Genomic DNA, 19,034 nt, shown 5'->3' on the forward strand with positions numbered 1-19,034 from the left:
TGCCGTGGCTGTCTCAGTAAGAATCCCCATTGTCTACGCTCAATTCGGGGCTCAACAAACTCAACAATGTTGGTCGAGAGGATGAGAAGGTGCTCATTGTTATAGTTCCTCTCAGCCAGGATAGGGAACATCTGCTCACAGTAGCGGTTATTGAACCGCGCAGTGTCCTTTGCTGGAAAGGTTTTCTCTTTTTCATCGACCTTGATGATCCTCTTGATTCGCTTTGTTGAGGGCTTTACTGCTGTTGAAGATGGCTCTGCTACTAGTGCTCTTTTTGTTCCTTTCCTTGCCGGTGGTTTGGGAGTAGCTTTCTCTTTACCCTTCTTGGTGGCCATCCTGAAAAGGAAAAAGGAAAGTAACATGTGAAGCCAAGGATTAAAGCAAGGAAGAGCACAGTACAAGTGATAATCCATGCATGGTAAAAAAGGATGTCGTTAACACATGGTCGCGACAACATGTGTAAAGTTCATCAATAGAAATATAGCAAGTGCATGTTATGGCAAATAGATGCAAGATGTTTATTGGCATGCTGGCAAAGGCATGAGTAGCATAGATCAAGCATTAATTGCCCAATTTGATTATCAAGTGTTTCAAACTAACAATCTGTTTGTATTGAAAAATAAATTTAATTAATAAAAAATTGAAAGGGGTTTTGTGAAAAACAGGCATTAGAGTAGAAAAATAGAATAATATAAAAAATGCACAATGCCATACGGGATTTTTCATAAACACTTAGTATGCATGGTAGATGTGTTATTGAAAGTATTAAATTTGAACATGCAAGTAACCCATAAAAAGTAATATTAATTGTCAAATAATTCTTCAATAATCCACAAGCAAAATATAGAAGAAAATAATCACCCAAATAAATTTCTAACACCAATTAGAAGGATGTATAAAGGAAAATAAAAATAAAAAAAACATAGATAATGAAAGTAAAAAGAAGAAAGAAGAAAACATAAATAAAAGTAATAATGGAAAAGTAAAAAGGAAAAGAAAGAAAAGAAAAGAACCTTGATGATGAAGAGTAAGAGTGAAAGAAGAAAGGAAAAAGTAAAAAGGGATAAAGAAGAAAGAAAGAAGAAGAAAGAGTTAAGAAGGGAGAAGAAAGAATTAAGATTGGGGAAGAAAAGATAAGATTTATGGCGCTGATCTAGTTAAACTGTGCGTCGCATGTGACGCGGACGCGTGCATCACACGTTCACGTGGATTGCGCTATTTTCGAGTGACACGTACGCACCGGGAACGCGTGCGCGTGACTCGAATTGTGCTATTGGCGCGAGAGCAGCCTCGTGTACGCACAACTCTCTGTTTCATTCACACATTGCCAAAATTTAGGGTGACGTGTGCGCGTGAGGGACGTGCACGCGTGAATGGCCTTAGTTTAAAAAATGACGCGGACGCGTAGGAGCGCGTATGCGTGGTTGGACTTGTGCTTCTAGCACAATTCCAACTCCACTCCATCATAACTCTCTTCCATACACCCATTTTACGTCAATTTCGCAGGTTGACGCGCACGCGTGGGAGGCTGATTTTTCAAGTGACGCGGACGCGTCCGCGTGGGCATATTTGTGCCTAAGGCATGCCTCTAGCCACACTCCCACGTAACTCTCTGTTCAATTCCCCTTTTTCACGTATGCACCTATGACGCGAGCGCGTCAGTGACGCTTGCGCGTCGTGTGCCTCTCTCTTTTTTTTCATGCAGAATGCAGAATGCAGACTATATGCAATGATAATGAGAAGAGTCACTAAGAAAAATAAAATAAAACTAAGACTGAGACGGAACGATCATACCATGGTGGGTTGTCTCCCACCTAGCACTTTGCTTTTACGTCCTTAAGTTGGACGGTCTTCAGGCTCATTCTGCTTCTGTTGGTGGGTCTTCCAGGAGGAAGACCTCTAGCTCTTTGTGTTCCTTCATCTTCTCACCATGATAAAGCTTTAGGCGATGTCCATTTACCTTGATGAAATTGGGACTTGAAGGATGACTCAGGTGAAAGACTCCATATGACTCTGTCTTTTCTACTCTGTAGGGTCCTTCCCATCTGGATCTCAGCTTTCCTGGCATGAGTCTCAGTCTGGAGTTGTAAAGAAGAACCAAATATCCAAGTCTGAACTCTCTTCTCTTAATATGCTTGTCATGCACAGCCTTCACCTTCTCTTTGTATAATCTGGCATTTTCATATGCTTCGAGGTGAAGGGTTTCTAGTTCTGCCAGTTGCAGCTTCCTTTCAGCGCCAGCTTTCTCAAATCCCATGTTGCAATCTTTCACAGCCCAGAAAGCTTTGTGTTCCACCTCTACGGGAAGGTGGCAAGCCTTTCTGTACACTAAGCGGAATGGGCTCATCCCAATGGGTGTCTTGTACGTTGTCCGATATGCCCAGAGCGCATCAATAAGTCTGGCACTCCAGTCCTTCCTATGAGGCTTTACTATCTTCTTTAAAATGCGTTTAATCTCTCTGTTAGACACTTTTGCTTGTCCATTGGTCTGGGATGATAAGCTGTTGCTACTTTGTGAACTATCCCATGCTTCTTCAGTAGTCCTGCTAATCTCCTGTTACAAAAGTGAGTGCCTTGATCACTCACGATTGCTCATGGTGATCCAAAGCGACAAATAATATGGTTTCTAACAAAAGAAATAACAGTGTTAGCATCATCAGTACGAGTAGAAATTGCTTCCACCCATTTAGAAACATAATCTACAGCTAACAGTATGTAAAGATAACCACCAGAGTTTGGAAATGGACCCATGAAGTCAATGCCCCAAACATAAAAAATTTCACAGAATAGCATAATCTGTTGGGGCATCTCACCCCTCTTGGATATATTACCAAATCTTTGGCACGGGGAACAAGATTTGCAAAAGGCAGCAGCGTCTTTAAAAAGAGCAGGCCACCAGAATCCACAGTCTAGAATTTTTCTAGCTGTTCTTTGAGGGCCAAAATGTCCTTCACTCTCAGAAGAGTGGCAGGCCTCTAAAATGGATTGGAATTCTGATTGGGGCACACACCTTCTAATTACCTGGTCAGTTCCACACCTCCATAAATATAGGTCATCCCATACATAATATTTAGACTCGCTTTTCAGCTTGTCTCTTTGATACTTAGTAAAATTAGGAGGGAAAGTATGGCTAACTAGATAATTAGCTACAGGTGTATACCAAGGAACTACTTCAGATACTGCATGCAAGCTGTCAAATGGAAAAGCATCATTGATAGGAGTGGAGTCATCTTTAATGTGCTCAAGGCGACTCAAGTGGTCTGCTACTAAATTCTGGTTACCACTCCTATTCTTAATTTCTAAATCAAATTCTTGCAGCAACAGTATCCAACGTATTAGCCTTGGTTTAGACTCGTTTTTAGCTAATAAATACTTTAGAGCTGCATGGTCTGAGTACACTACCACCTTAGTACCAAGTAAATAGGCTCAGAATTTATCCAGAGCAAAAACAATAGCCAGAAGCACTTTTTCAGTGATGGTGTAATTAGACTGAGCAGCGTCTAAGGTCTTAGACGCATAAGCAATTACAAAAGGATCCTTACCTTCGCGCTGAGCCAGCGCCGCTCCTACTGCATGGTTGGAGGCATCACACATAATCTCAAAAGGATGGCTTCAGTCTGGTCCTCTCACAATTGGAGCTTGAGTTAGGGCAATCTTCAGCTTATCGAATGCTTGCATGCAATCCTCACTCAGCTCGAACTCAATATCTTTTTGCAGTAATCTGGATAAAGACAATGCTACCTTACTGAAGTCCTTGATGAATCTCCTGTAGAAACCTGCATGGCCAAGAACGAACGGACTTCCCTCACAGAGGAGGGATAAGGTAAACTAAATGACATCTACCTTTGCTGGATCTACAAAAATATCAGTATTAGACACAATATGTCCTAGAACAGTCCCTTGTTTTACCATAAAATGACACTTTTCAAAATTTAATACAAGGTTTGAACTGACACACCTGTCTAATACTCTAGATAAACTATCTAAGCAAAGGTTAAATGAATCACCATATACGCTAAAATCATCCATGAAAACCTCTATACAGTTCTTAATCAGATCTGAAAAGATACTCATCATGCATCTTTGGAAAGTAACCGGTGCATTACATAAGCCAAAAGGCATCCTTTTGTATGCATACGTTCCAAAGGGATATGTAAAAGTAGTATTCTCCTGGTCTTCAGGAGCTATATGGATTTGAAAGTAACTTGTATAACCATCTAAAAAGTAATAATGGGATTTACCTGATTGGCGATCAAGCATCTGATCAATAAAAGGCAAGGGGTAATGATCCTTACGAGTAGCTTGGTTGAGACGCCTATAGTCAATGCAAACCATCCATGAATTCTGCACTCTAGTTGTCAGGAGCTCTCCATGCTCATTCTTCACTGTTGTGACTCCAGACTTCTTGGGTACCACTTGTACTGGACTGACCCATTCGTTGTCTGAGATGGGGTAAATGATATCTGCTTCAAGTAGCCTGGTCACTTCTTTCTTGACAACTTTTAAGATGGTGGGATTTAATCTTCTTTAGGGTTGACGGACAGGCTTTGCTCCTTCTTCTAGGAATATTCTGTGCTCACATACTTAAGGGCTGATGCCTACTATATCCGCCAAGCTCCACCCAATTGCTTTCTTATGTTTTCTCAGCACATCAAGCAGCTGCTCCTCCTGTTGGGAAGTGAGTTCCCTTGCAATGATAACTGGGAACTTCTGATTATCCTCAAGGTAAGCATACTTGAGGTAGGGAGGAAGGGGTTTTAATTCTAATTTCTGCTCATGGCTAGGCTCTGGATTATCTGGAGTTAGTGATAATGGCAAGGTGTCCTCATTGTGTTCAGAAGGTGTCCCCACACTTGGAACTTGCTCCATGTGCCTCTCTTCTACTTCTTCTTGGTGAACTTCAGCTACAGTTTTATCAATGATGTCGCACTGGAAGATAGAATGATCTTCTGGAGGGTGCTTCATAGCTTCATTTAAATTGAAACTCACTGCTCTGCCATCTATCTCAAAGGAGTAAGTTCCTGAGAATGCATCTAGCTTGAACTTTGAGGTCTTCAGGAATGGTCTTCCAAGCAGGATTGATGATGGTCTTCCTGAGTCATTAGGGGGCATTTCCAAGATATAGAAGTCAATGGGAAATGTGAGCCCTTTAATGCTCACTAGCACGTCTTCAGCAATTCCGACTACTGTAATAATGCTTTTATCTGCTAACACAAAACGAGTTGCCGACCTTTTTAAGGGAGGAAGCCTCAAAGTATCATATATAGACAATGGCATTATACTAACACACGCTCCTAAATCACACATGCAGTCAGGAAATATTACACCCCCAATGGTACAATTAACCATGTATGGACCTGGGTCACTACATTTTTCAGGTATACCTCCCATTAAAGCAGATATAGAACTACCTAAAGGAATAGTTTCTAATTCATTAATTTTATCTTTATGTATGTATAAATCCTTCAGAAACTTTGCATATTTAGGCACTTGCTGAATAATATAAAAAAGGGGAACAGTTACCTCAACCTTTTTGAAAATTTCTACCATTTTGGGATCAAGTTCCATCTGCTTTCTGGGCTTCCGTGCAAGGTGTGGAAATGGGATAGGAATGGCGCCATTTGCAGCTTCTGCATCCTTTGGTGCTTCATTCCTTGGTTGAGCTTCTTCTTCTTCAACCATGTCTTGTACTTCCTCTTCCTCTTCAGTATCTTCCACTTCCACCACATCCTCAGCTGAGTCGTGTTCTGGTGAGCTTGGCTCCTCCTGATTGCTCTCTTGCAGTGTGGTTCCGGACCTTAAGGTGATGGCATTGATGCCACCCTTGGAGTTAGGTAAGGGTTGAGAAGGAATTCCACTGGAGCTTGAAGGCTAGTTGGTGGAATTAGGTATTGAATATACCCGGGAGACGAGAGCTTGTAAAGTAGCATTCAGACCATTTAGGGTAGAGTTCAGTTTAGTCTGCATGTCTTGTTGTCCTTGTGCAAGAGAACGGAGCATCTCGTCATTTGATGAGGAAGTAGGACAAGTGATTTGAGAAACCTGTTGTTGGTTGTGCTGGGGTGCTTGGGACTGCCTTAGGTGAGGTGCTCTGTAAGGCTGGTTCTGATTCTGCTGTCTATTATTGTTATTCCACCTCTGATTCCCATTGTTGTCTCTGCCTTCTCTGTTATAGTTGTCCCTCCAGCCATGGTTGGGATTATCTCTCCAACCCTGGTTGGGGTTGTCCTGCCATCCTTGGTTATAGTTCCCACCTTGGTTGTAGTTGCCGCCTTGTTGATTGTATCCTTGATTCGGGCGGTCATAGAAGTTATGAGAAGCGGCTACAGCATTATCCTCTTGTTGGAGCTGCAGGCACTCATCAGTGTAGTAACTATAATCAGTACAAATTCTGCATACTCTCTGGAGAACTAGTTGTTGACTTTGTTGTGGTAGGGGAGGCTGTTGTTGTTGTTGATTCAACTACATCTACTTCAGTAGGTTGGTCATTTCACATATAGCTTGTGTGACGGCAGTAGTCTCACTGTTAGAGGAAACCTCTGCAACAGAGTGGCTGTTCCTATGTCTGTGATTCCGAGTGGACTCAGCTAAGTCGCTGATCAGTTGCCATGCTTCATCTGCGGTCTTGTACTTTTTCAGGGAACCATTACTAGCACCATCCAGTGTAGTCTTATCCTGAGGCTTCATGCCTTGAGTGAAGTAGCTGATCAACACTAGCCTGTCAATCATGTGGTGGGGGAACGCGTCCAGAAGGTTTTTGAAACGCTCTAAGTACTCATAGAGAGTCTCCTATTCACCTTGAACAATGCAGCATATCTCCTTTCTCAATCTATCTGTAACTTCAGCGGGAAAGTATTTTTCCAAGAATTCTCTCCTAAGCGTGTCTCAGTTGGTAACAGTTACTTCAGGTTGGGAGTAGTACCACTCCCTTGCCTTTCCCTCAAGAGAAAACGAAAAGGCGGTTAACAGAATAGAAGTTTCATTGGCACCATGACGCCTAACAGTAGAACAGGCTGTCTGGAAATCCCTAAGGTGCTTGATAGGCTCCTGAGCAGGTAAGCCATGAAACTTGGGCATCAAGTTGATTAGTGCAGTCTTTAGTTCAAAATCTACAGCCAGATTTAGATGACGCACTTGATACGGTTGCAGGGTAAAGTCTGGGGCTCCTGCCTCCTGGAGAGTGATCCTCCTAGGTGCTGCCATATTATCTGCACGTGAATCAACTGAATCAGTAGTAAAGGAGCTTGTTTCACTCTCAGATGGTGGTTCAGATTCGCCCTCAGATGAGACTGGTGAATCGATAACAATCACTTCACCACCCTCAGAGGCTAACCGAAGCCGAGCTCGCCTAATACGTGAAAGAGTTCTTTCAATTTCAGGATCAAATGCGGCTAAGCTTGGAACAGGCAGTGAACGCGTCATTCAATGAGAGAAACATATAGCTCATGGTAATAAAATAAAATAAAATATGTAAAAATTAAAATATGTACACTAATTAATAATTTAGCACACAATTACAACTCCCCGGCAATGGCGCCAAAAATTGACGCGGGGCATAAGTCGGCTAATTAAGAAATCAATATAAGGAATACGTTGCAAGTATAGTTCTTAACCAGCTAAAATTCGCCTCGTTAATTTAGAAAGGTTGTCATAAAAGTTTAGAATAAAAATACTGGGAGTATGAGTCCCAGGTCGTCTCCCAACGACTTGTTAAAAAGGGTGCTAATTTATTAATCAGGAGTTTTCTGAGAGATTTTGAGAGTTGAATGACAGAAAATAAATAATTGTAAATAAGTGCAATGAAAATTAAAAGGAAATTATATTATTCAAAATAAAAGGGCCTTGACTGGGGGAATGATTAATTGGAAGTTCTATCCTTGTTGGAATCTTCTCAAGTGTAGTATAAAGAGGTTGTTGTTTTCACTTAGTTAACCCTCACTAAATAAAGGAAAGTCAAGTGATTGAGCTAATAATTATTCGCAAATCCTAGTCCTCTCCCTTAGGAAGGTCTAGCGTTAGTAAATACAGAATTAGCCAACAATTTCCAGTTTAACTAATCACTTGAGCATTCCAACTCAAGTGTCTCCTCTTAATCAACCCCCATGTCAAGTGGAGAATCTACTCCATTGACATGAATATAATACTCAGAAAAATATAAGAAGAAGACATGATAAATTAAATAAAATAGAGATTGAAAATTAATTAAAAGTTTCTCTGTTCTCTGTATTAAATAAACCCAAAATGCAACATACCTATCTGAACAGGGTTAATAAGTAATTGAAAGAGCAAAGGAATAAGGAAACAAACTAGAATAATGTCTTCAACGTAGGTGGTGACTCTTCAATATCTAAATCCAAAAGCAAAAGCATAAAACTAATAAACTATGAATGTAAAGAAAACCTAGAGGAAGAGTGATTTCTCTCTAGATTCAGATCTAAAATTTAAAACTATCCTAATGAGAATGTGTGTTGAGTCTCTGCTTGTTCCCTAGCTTTAGTCTGTGTTTCTGGGCCGAAAACTGGGTCAAAACGCGGCCCAAAATTGCCCCCAGCGTCTTTTGTTAATTCTGCAGATCGCGCATGTCACGCGTACGCGTGACTGACGCGTACGCGTCGCTAGTCGTTTTGGCGTGTCACGCATTCGCGTCAAGCACGCACACGCGTCATCTTGCAGAACTCCAATCCACGCGTTCGCGTCAGGCACGCGCACGCGTTGCTGCAAATTTCTCCATGTCGCGCGCACGCGTGAGTTATGCGTGCGCGTCGATACTCGCTGGTTATCTCCTTAGTTTCTTGTGTTCCTTCCATTTTTGCAAGCTTCCTTTCCATTCTCTAAGCCATTCCTGTCATATAAATCCTAAAACACTTAACACATGGATCACGGCATCGAATGGTATAAAGGAGAATTAAAATACACAAATTAAAGACTTCTAGGAAGCAAGTTTTCAACCATAGATCAAGACTTGGAAGGAGTTGTAAAATCATGCAAATCATATGGATAAGTGGACAAGGACTTGATAAAAACCACTCAATTAAACACAAGATAAATCATAAAATAGTGGTTTATCACCGGCTTCCATGTATCAATTTTCCTTGGGTTTGTGCCAAGGAGGATACCAAAGATATTTAATTGGTAGGTTTTTCACCTCGCAACCCATAGCTCGTTTCAATCTCCATATCACTCTTTCATGACAATTGACTAGAATGATTATAGACTTTTCAAAGTTTATGGACAGCCCTGCTATAATCCCAAAACATCTTAAAACTCTTTTGTAATTTCTCAGAACTTTCAGCTTTGGAGGACAGAATAGCACTGTATCATCCGCAAATTGTAAATGTGTTAGTGACACTCTATTCAAACCACTTACAATCCTTCCAGCAACCGCATCCGCACCGCTTTTTCAATAATTTTATTTAGGACTTCAGCAACCAACGAGAATAAGAATGGAGAAATCGAGTCTCCTTGTCTAAGTTCTCTTCCCATCAACTAACACTGATATTGAATGCAGTCTCCAACATTGCCCTTATCCACGCTCTCAATGTCTGACCAAACTCCATCCTCTTTAACACATGTTGAACAAAGCTCTATCTCACTGAATCATAAGCTTTTCGAAAATCCAGTTTTACAACTACTCCTTTTCCCTTTGTCTTCTTTAACCACGCCACTGTTTCACATGCGATTAGCGCATCATCTGAGATTTGGCATTCCTAAACGAAAGCTGATTGCACTTCTCCTATCAATTTACCCATTAGTGGCCTTAATCTTGCCACTATCACCTTGGATATCACTTTGTAGATGCTTCCTACCATACTAATTGGCTGAAGATCTTTCATCTCTTTACTTCCGCCTGGCTTAGTAGCCAATGCTACCCAAGTTGTGTTGATATCCATAGCCATATTTCCTTCAGTAAAAAACTCCTTCACCATATTTGTGAACTCGGCTCCAATAGTATTCCAAGTCTTCTTTATGAAGCCCAGGTTATAGCCATCAGGACCTAGTATTATTGTTGATTCATACGACCATACTACAACTCTTATTTCTTCATTACTAGGAATGGTTTCAACATGGACTGCTTCATTTTTCGATATCTTAGGAACCAAACCTTTTTCAAAGAGAACTTTTGGCATAGGTTTTTGAGTGTATAAGTTATTGAAATAACTCCTAACTTGCATTTTTATTCTTCTAGGATCTTTCACATTTCTTCCCTCTTCTTGTATCTTTTGAATTTGGCTCTTATGTTGCCTCAATTATGCCTTTACATGAAAATATTTTGTATTATTGTCCATATCTTTGATAACTCTATCTCTAGATTGCTGCCTCTAAAAATCAACCTTCCTCTTGTACCATACTTCCACTTGATTTTTAAGAGCTTGCCTTCTAATGAGTTTTTCTTCTTGATTCACCCCAAATTCTAAATTTTGCTCTGTTTTTACAATTTCATCTTCAAAGCATTTAATCTTTTGTTCAATGTTGCCAAACTTGTTCTTATTCCATTCCTTCAGCGTTGACTTCATATTCTTCAATTTTTTTGTCACTGATACACCATCCACCTTCTTCTACTCATCATCAAATATCCTTTTGAATTGAGGGTGTAAGAACCAAATATCAAGGGACCGAAAGGGTTTGGGTCCCCAATCTTTAGTTTTCGCTTCCCTGATAAGTGGAACATCATTAGATTTTGAGCACGTCAATGCTCTAACTTGCAGCCCAGGTTTTTTTTGGATCCAAATAGGATCGACATAGAATCTGTCCAGCAAACTCGTATATCTTCCACTTCTCCAAGTAAATTTTCATCCGAATAGTCGTAACCCCATTACCCTCATTTGCTGCAACCAATTTTTCAAATCATCCATGTCACGACTACATACTATTCCGCTGCTTCTTTCCTCTACTTTCATTACTGCATTAAAATCTCTAAAAACAATTGCTAGAATATCAAAACTGCTTTTCACATTTGCGACTTCTTCCCGTACAATTTTCCTATCTCCCACCAAATTAGGGGCATATATATAACCCCAATCAGCCCTTTCATTCACATCTCTAATAGTGCCAATAATACGTATCCACCTTGCACCTTTGATAACTCTATCTATTTGTAAAAATTCCATTTCCCAAATGCACAATAACCCACCACTACTACTAACAGCTTTAACCCACTCCCATTGAAACTTAATATTCCCCCAAATTTCCCTTACTTTATACTTTAAGACTAGTCATTTTTGTTTCAACCAAACCCAGAAATCTAATATCATTCTTGCACACCATTTCTCTAACCATGCCTATTCCCCCGTCCCACAACTTTTCAGACCCCTTACATTCCATAACAAGATCATTGTAAAGGATTGTACTTACATCCTAACTTGATACCGTTCACCTTCTTTCTTCCACACTCTCTCCCTTTTGTTACTTTTGCATCTCTTTTCTTCAGTTTTTAAGCTTCAACTTTCACATCTTTGAGATACTTGTTTATCTTTGATGCTTCTAACGTTGTTAGTCCCAGCTTGTTTCCCAACATCCACATCTTATCCACCTCTAATTTAAAATTGTCGAACTTTTCTTCGCTAGGTGATATATGATCTTCTTCCTCCGATTCAATTAACACTTGCTTTGATTTTTTATTTTTTGGTTCTACCTTATTTTTCTTCTTGCTTTTCTTTTCCTTTGTTAAACTTTTCACTCCCTTTTTCTTTATTTTTTCTTTTTAAAATTTTTCTCTACGCCGCTTTCTTATAATTGATATCTTTTTAAATTCATAGAATTATTAGTTATACTGTTAGAAAATTCTATCGAAACTCATTCTATGTATATTTTTGTTATTTAATAAAATAATTGAAAGAAATGGAAGATCTCTCTTTGATCCCGATCATGAAAGCTCTAGAATCCTATTGAAGGGGAAAGCTATCTTATTAGAGCATATGAAGCAGGACATCCGTCTCCTTGGGGGTGCCTAGCTCCTTAGGAGAGAGTGATTCTCTCTTGCGGACCATTGGACCATAAGACTTTCGGCGTTGAGAACCTTTGTATCCGAGAGTAGACCTATCATTCAAGAAGACATTATTGTACACATCCATTACCACCAAAAAAAAAAAGGATAGAGATTAGCAAAAATAAAGAAAATCATATTTTAAAATTTTGTGCACCTAAAATATTAAAAGTTAAATAATAATTACAAATTCCTATTACCAAAAGAGGGGCATAGATTATTAAAAAAATAAAATTATAAAATTTTGTCCACGTAAAATGAAAAGTAAAAAGAAATAAATACTTCTTTGAAAACAAAATCACATATTATTATCTGATATTTGTACATTGACAAAATTTATTTCAGGCAAAATTTAGAAGGTTATCTGTTATAACTATGGGATTGTTCTTCTCTCTAACTACACCAATAGGAATTGCAATTGGCATAGGAATCTCTAATGTTTATGATGATAATAGTTCAACAGCCCTTATGGAAGGAGTCTTTAATGCAGTTTCAGCTGGAATCCTAATCTATATGGCACTTGTAGATCTTCTTGCTGCTGATTTATGAATCCAAGAATGCAAAAAAGTGGTAAACTTCAAATAGGGGCAAATATTTCTCTTCTTTTAGGAGCTGGTTTAATGACTCTTATTGCCAAATGGGCATAAAAACAAATAACTTGTGCTTTCTTCTCCATGCGAAATGTACCTTTTCTTTTGGTTTTAATTTTTTACTTTTGTCTTTCTTTCTTTCACAAATGTTCACACTTGTACTATTTTGTTAATTAATTATAGTTTTTGTAGCACTATGATAGTATGCTCTTCTTGATTTTTATATCATGAGTGACTTATAAGAATTTAACATTGAAAATCTTTTTCTTTTCACTGTTTTTTTATTCCTTTAGAAAAACATGAAGTATACATCTTTTTTGTTGGTGTTTTTTGTTGGTGCAGTGTGATTTATGTAGGAGAGAGAAGAATTTTTTTTAAATGGTTTAGTTTGCTCAACACACATATTTTTAGGTGCTCTCTTGATTAAGATATTTTTTTTTGGTCTCATGCCTTTTAAGTTTGCATTTATGACTTTAAAAGAAATTCTCTAATATTTTAAAAATATTTGAACAAAGTGTTAGATAAAAATTATAAACTTTAATATTTTACTAGTTATTATTAATCATCTCAATCAGAGATATATAAAGCTAACAATTTATTCTCCTTTCAAGCTGAAAATTGATAGATGTCAAACCAATTTTAGCTTAGAGAAGAAGAGAGATAGATTAAAAGATCTATGATATTCTACTCTTGATAATTATCTCAATTAGTTGCATAGAAAAATAATACAAAAAGTGTATAAAACCAATCAACTATTTTTTAAATGCGGTGACCAACCAACTGATTATAGGCCATGTGTTTGGAAATAATTCAAAATCATCTTGGTGAAGCAAAAAATACTCTACTTGTTTTAAATTAACATTGATTTTAAAATAGTTTAATCTCTTAATTTTAATTCAACAATTGTGAAATTCTACTATTATGATCTTTTTTTTTTTTTTGAATAATTTGCACTAATGTTGCAATTCTCTCTTAATCATGGTCACTTATCTTTTCAAACACCCTTAGCCAATAATCTTTGATAGGAATTTTGTTGTTTTCTTTATAGTTTATAAATTAATTTCGATGGACAATAATGTCTCAAATTCATAAAGTAACTAATTAGGTGTAAGATCTCTATTAAGCACAATGTTTTACTAAGTTATAGGAGTATCATATGTTAGCTATATGATATCTCAAAAGACTAACTACTATAAAACATGAGAATATTACTTATTTTAGAAAAAGCATCATAGTTTCTTGATGCCAAGGCATCTTAGGCTAGTTTCACTAGTATTTTTCTGTTAGTTTTAGTGGTTTTATGCATTTTCTTGAGCTTAAAGTAACCAAGAATGGTTAAAAGAATAACAAAGCAATGAACCATCCAAACAATATGATTTTTATACAAATTCCATGAGTTTTAGTTATATTGCTTGAATGCTATGAATGGAAGATTTCTCATGAAATTTTGCAAGACTTTGATGCAATTGTTTGGATGATTTCAGGGAAGAAGAGGCTAAGCAAGGAAGCAACAAAATCAATAAAGGAAGCTTGAATATCACATGTGGAGTTTAAGTTCCAGTTTAAGCCTAAACTGGAGCTTAAACGCCAGAATCATGAAGGCTAAGAAATGCTGGAATTTAAACTGAAGCTTAAACGTGTTCGACTACATGACTCTCCAGGGCTGCCTTCTTCCATTTCCACGTTTAAGCTTCAGTTTATCCTTAAACTGAAGCTTAAACGTGCTTCTACAAAAGGCTTCACTGGAAGTGTCTGGCGTTTAAGCTGCAGTTTGAGCTTTAAACTGCAACTTAAACGCCACTCTTGGAAAAGGTTTCTGGGCCAAAAATATTGCGGTTTAAGTTAGTCTTTGAGCACAAACATTAACTTAAACTTATATAATCAGTGATCGAGCATTATCTCTTCTTATGAACATTTAAACCAAGGGATTGGGAATTTGTTTGTTTTTAGAGAGAATTGGTGAGCCAAGGGATTGGGATCCAATCATATAAGATTGCCAAGCAAAATTCAATGAACGCATTGGTTGAGGAAGAGATAAACATGTTTTGATTCGGAGATCTCAATATCTCCTATAACCCAATGAATTCCCCATTTCTGATTTCCACGTTCTCTTTACATTCTGCAATTACATTCATGCAATCACCCCCATTCCCTTTTAATTTCAGCAATTCAGCTTCTGCTCTTTAATTCATGCAATTTAAGATTCCGCCATTTCAATTTCTTGTCATTTACTTTTCCCGCCAATTTTACATTCCGCAATTCTCATCTAAATCTTGATTCCGCTCAACTAGAACACACTTCTAATCTGAATTGCTCATTCAACCAATCCTTGTGGGATTCGACCTCACTCTCTTGTGAGTTTTTACTTGACGATAACCGGTGCACTTGCCGGAAGAAATTTTGCCGATCGTGCAATTTCCTAAATCGTAGCATAACTAGTTTATGCGCATCATTTCTACTTTCTAATGTTCAAATATAAAAACGTACTTAAACTCAAGAAGTTAAACCATTTGACTTTTCTCTTACAACTAACACAATATAATAGGAAGCTATCATTCTGAGTAAAATCACTTAGACAAGTAGAAAGTAATTTGACTTTTTATACTATTTTAAGAAAGTGAACATAGAAAGAAGAAGAATTTTGAACGAATCTTTATTCACTACAAGAAAAACGTTGAGTACCGTCAGATTTAGCATCGAACGTTAGCGGCGAGATTATCGTCGAATTTACCAGCGGTAATGTCATTGAATTCTTAAGGTTTAGTGATTGCTGGCGGATTTTGGGATCTGACAGTAACTCCGCTGGTAATATTTGGAGGGAAACAAAAAATAAAATGGTTCGCTCTTTACTGTCGGATATATCCACAGATTTGTCCGACGGTAATGCCAGTTAGTGAAACAATGTGTTTTAGTGATCCACAAAGTATTACCGTCAGACACATGCGACAGTAACTAGGATGTAAATTCAAAATGCAAAACCTCTTTCTCCTCAATCAGATTCTCTCCCTCTCTCACAAAACCACCAAAACCCTCCCTCTCCCTTCCCCTCCCCAAAACCACCATCTGCTGTCACCAACACCGCCACCACCGAAGCCCCCTCTCCATCGCCATCAGCCTACCCACCTCCAAGACCCCTTCGTTCTTCTTCTTTTTCCGCTTTTCTCCTTGTCACTTCACTGTTAACCTTCTCTATTCTTTGAACCGTAAACCGCCGCGCCACATCACAGAGCCACCACTGCCGCTCCCTAGGTTTGCCTCTCTGGTGTTTGCTCGTTACTGCCACCACCAACGTCGCTGCCCAACTTCTCCTCTTCGAATCGATTCTATCTCTACAACAATAGGTAACAGATTCAAAGGCGAATATTAAAAATAGAAGCTTGTATGCTTAATATTGATGCATGTTGAAATTCGATTAGATTATACTTTGTTTTGTTAATTGAAATCTCTATATTGAGTTAATTGAGATCTCTATATTGGGTCAATATTTTTTTATTTACATTTATTAAGATTTTATTTTAATTCTAAATCATTTTTCTGGTGATTTTCATCAAAACTTTATGACTTTAGATATTTTATTTTATTTCAGAGGTTATTTTTAACAAAATTTTAGATATTCTTCTAGTATGTAATTTAAGATGTGCATTTAAATATTAATATGAGATAGAAATAAAAATTAATTCTCTAGTTCAACTGTTTTTAAAATATTAATGACATATTTAATTGTATTGTTTGTTTTACCAACGAAAACAGATTGTGTAATTACGTTAAATATTTTTTTTATAGGATAACACATCATCAAATATATGTAAAGAATAAATATTTTTCCTATGAAGACTACGTTTTTATACGTGTTTGAAGATGACTGAATTTGAGTTTATGAATATGCTGAGGTTTTATTGATTGTTGAATTGGTTTTTCTTATTTTAATTTTGAATTTGAACTTTGAATTTAACGTTTTGAAAAGTGTTTTGATTATTGAACTGAATAGCTGAATATTATTGCTGGAGTTGTTTGACATTGTCTGAAAGATGTTCATTGACTTTGTTACGGATGGTTTTGATAGATGCAAACATGACGACAGGAAGAGGTGCTGCCGATCAGGTTGCCGGTCGTGGTCGCAGCCATGGTTGCGATAGAGGGAGGGTTTCCTCTGGTATCCCGGGACTTCTGGATCCTCTTACTCTACTCCGACCACCCCGGTCACGCCACAGGTTGCGGGTTTAGTGGACCACACCTCCTACTGCTCAGTAGCCCGCATCCATGGCGACACCGACTCCAACGATGGATGCCGCGGCCCCGGAGTCCAGCCACGGTAGTGAGGCAGCAGCTGATGCCCCTCGACCACCTACCATCGTACAGTTGCACATTTGGCCTGATGGCGGCATGGGATAAGTATCACATTCAATGAGATTTCCTGAAATTTAATTTGGGTTGTTGCTGAGATTTCCTGAAAAATTAATTTTTGTTTAGTGGATTTAAGTTGATTTGGAATACTGAAGGTTATTATTTTCTAGTTTTATTAATTATGATTCCTATTGTTGTTGAGATTTCTTGAAAAATTGATTCCTGTTTAGTGAATTTAGGTTGATTTCTGTTTGTGGGTTGTTGTTAGGTTTTTGCCGAACCCGAACCCGTGTACTCAGGAGATAACGAATGTCATCAAACTGACGTACGACATGCCCTGGCCCAGCTACACGAAAATCTCCACTGAGACCAGGCAGTGTTGGTTTGAGAAACGGACAGTAATTACTTTCATTGTTTCCTTTTTAATTCTTTTTTTATAGTTTATATCCTCTATCTTGTTCAACTTAATTTCAAGCTTTTTTGTTGCAGCTTTACTTCATTTCGGATGCTGAGCACGACCTAGACATCCAAAAGATATTCGACTATAGGGTGGGTCGGTGGCTCCAGCAGATGCTGGATGATGTTCACCACGGCCGGGACCAGCGGACACACTGGCTCTGACCGGAGGTAAAGAATGGCATGTTCACTCATTGGGAGACCAATGCGGGGTTCAGGCATTGGCGTCTCACCAACCGAGCTAATAGGACATCAGGGAGGTCGACAAAGTACATCGACAGCTCGGCGACCTTCATGAAGACGAAGGCCATGCTGGTATGTTATTGGCAGAGACCTTTAAGTACACTCACACGCTGAAGGAGAACAAGACGAGATTTGTTGATCAGTGGTCTCGGGACCATTAGGTGAGTAAATATATGTCTGATTATCTTCTGCTATGAACTTATTAGATATTAACATTATATCTGTCTTAGCTTACTAATCACACAGTGACTTGTGTTAATTGCACAGAAGTCCTACACATAGAGATTAGAGACCGTGACTTAACAGTCTCAGCAAAGTGGAGAGGACGCCACTGATGTATCTGCGACCTCAGTTGTCGACCCCGATGCGGTTTGGCGTGAGACCACCTCAGCCTTGTACAAGAACTGCGTATACAGAATGAGGTCGTTCTTCGCCAGCAGCCTCCGCACCTCGACGTTGAGGCCGTCATCAGGCTCCGCCACTAGTCAAGCTGTCCAACCCGAGGAAGGTGTGGATTTGAGGCTCCAGATGCAGGAGCTCCAGCACAGCCTTCACCAGCAGGTTCAGGAGCTTAACAATTATCAGGAGAGGTATCAGAAAATCATCACCCGCATGATGTCTATGAATGAGCTCAGGCTGGAGTTTAGGGAGTCGCTGGAGTGGATACAGCATATGGAGGTTCAGATGGAGGTGTACTAGACCCAGATGCACGCCGCTAGCATCGACCCTGCTAGTGGCAGCACCGCTGTTGATGGTAGTGATCCTACTGTAGGTGGCATCGGTAGCACTAGTGCTCATGGACATCATCACCACCTTTTGCACCGCTGATTCAAGGCCACAAGATTGATGACGATGACGACTACCTAGATCTGTAGATATTAGGTTTTTTTATTGTTTCATACATTTATTTGCTTTACTTTACTTTTATTTAATTTGTACATTGTATTATTTATTTATTTTAAATAAAAATTCTTCATTATTTATGAATTGACTACTAATTGTGTGAAAAACATTCAAATTTAAAATTAAAATTGATCATTTATTTCAAATTCCAAAAATAAAATGGCATTACCATAGAAATAATCCGATGGTAATATGGCGTGTAAAAACATGCTTTGGCAATTGGTTTCCTGAGCTAGTAAAATTTGATGGTAATTACTGTCGGACAAAATAGATCCGACAGTAAATATTTACCGGCAAGGTTTATACCGTTAGATTATTTTCGACGGTAAATTGATTACCATCGGATATATTTGAAGAATCCGACGGTACTTAACATTTTTATTGTAGTAATTGTTCACTACTTATGTAAAGTCGATCCAGGTCTTTGACAAAACAAGAACATTTTTTAAAACAAAGTGCTATGTTGTGAAATTATAATGGAAGTAGAAAAATAGATGTAGAGATTTATATATAAT

At 38.4% G+C, this 19,034-nt stretch overlaps 1 pseudogene; it reads left to right on the top strand.

Moving 5' to 3' along the window:
• Positions 1–12,755, top strand: part of LOC107647180 — a 34,044-nt pseudogene extending 21,289 nt beyond the window's left edge.

The sequence above is a fragment of the Arachis ipaensis genome, chromosome B06 (assembly GCF_000816755.2).
Source record: "Arachis ipaensis cultivar K30076 chromosome B06, Araip1.1, whole genome shotgun sequence".
NCBI classification, from domain to species: Eukaryota; Viridiplantae; Streptophyta; class Magnoliopsida; order Fabales; family Fabaceae; genus Arachis; species Arachis ipaensis.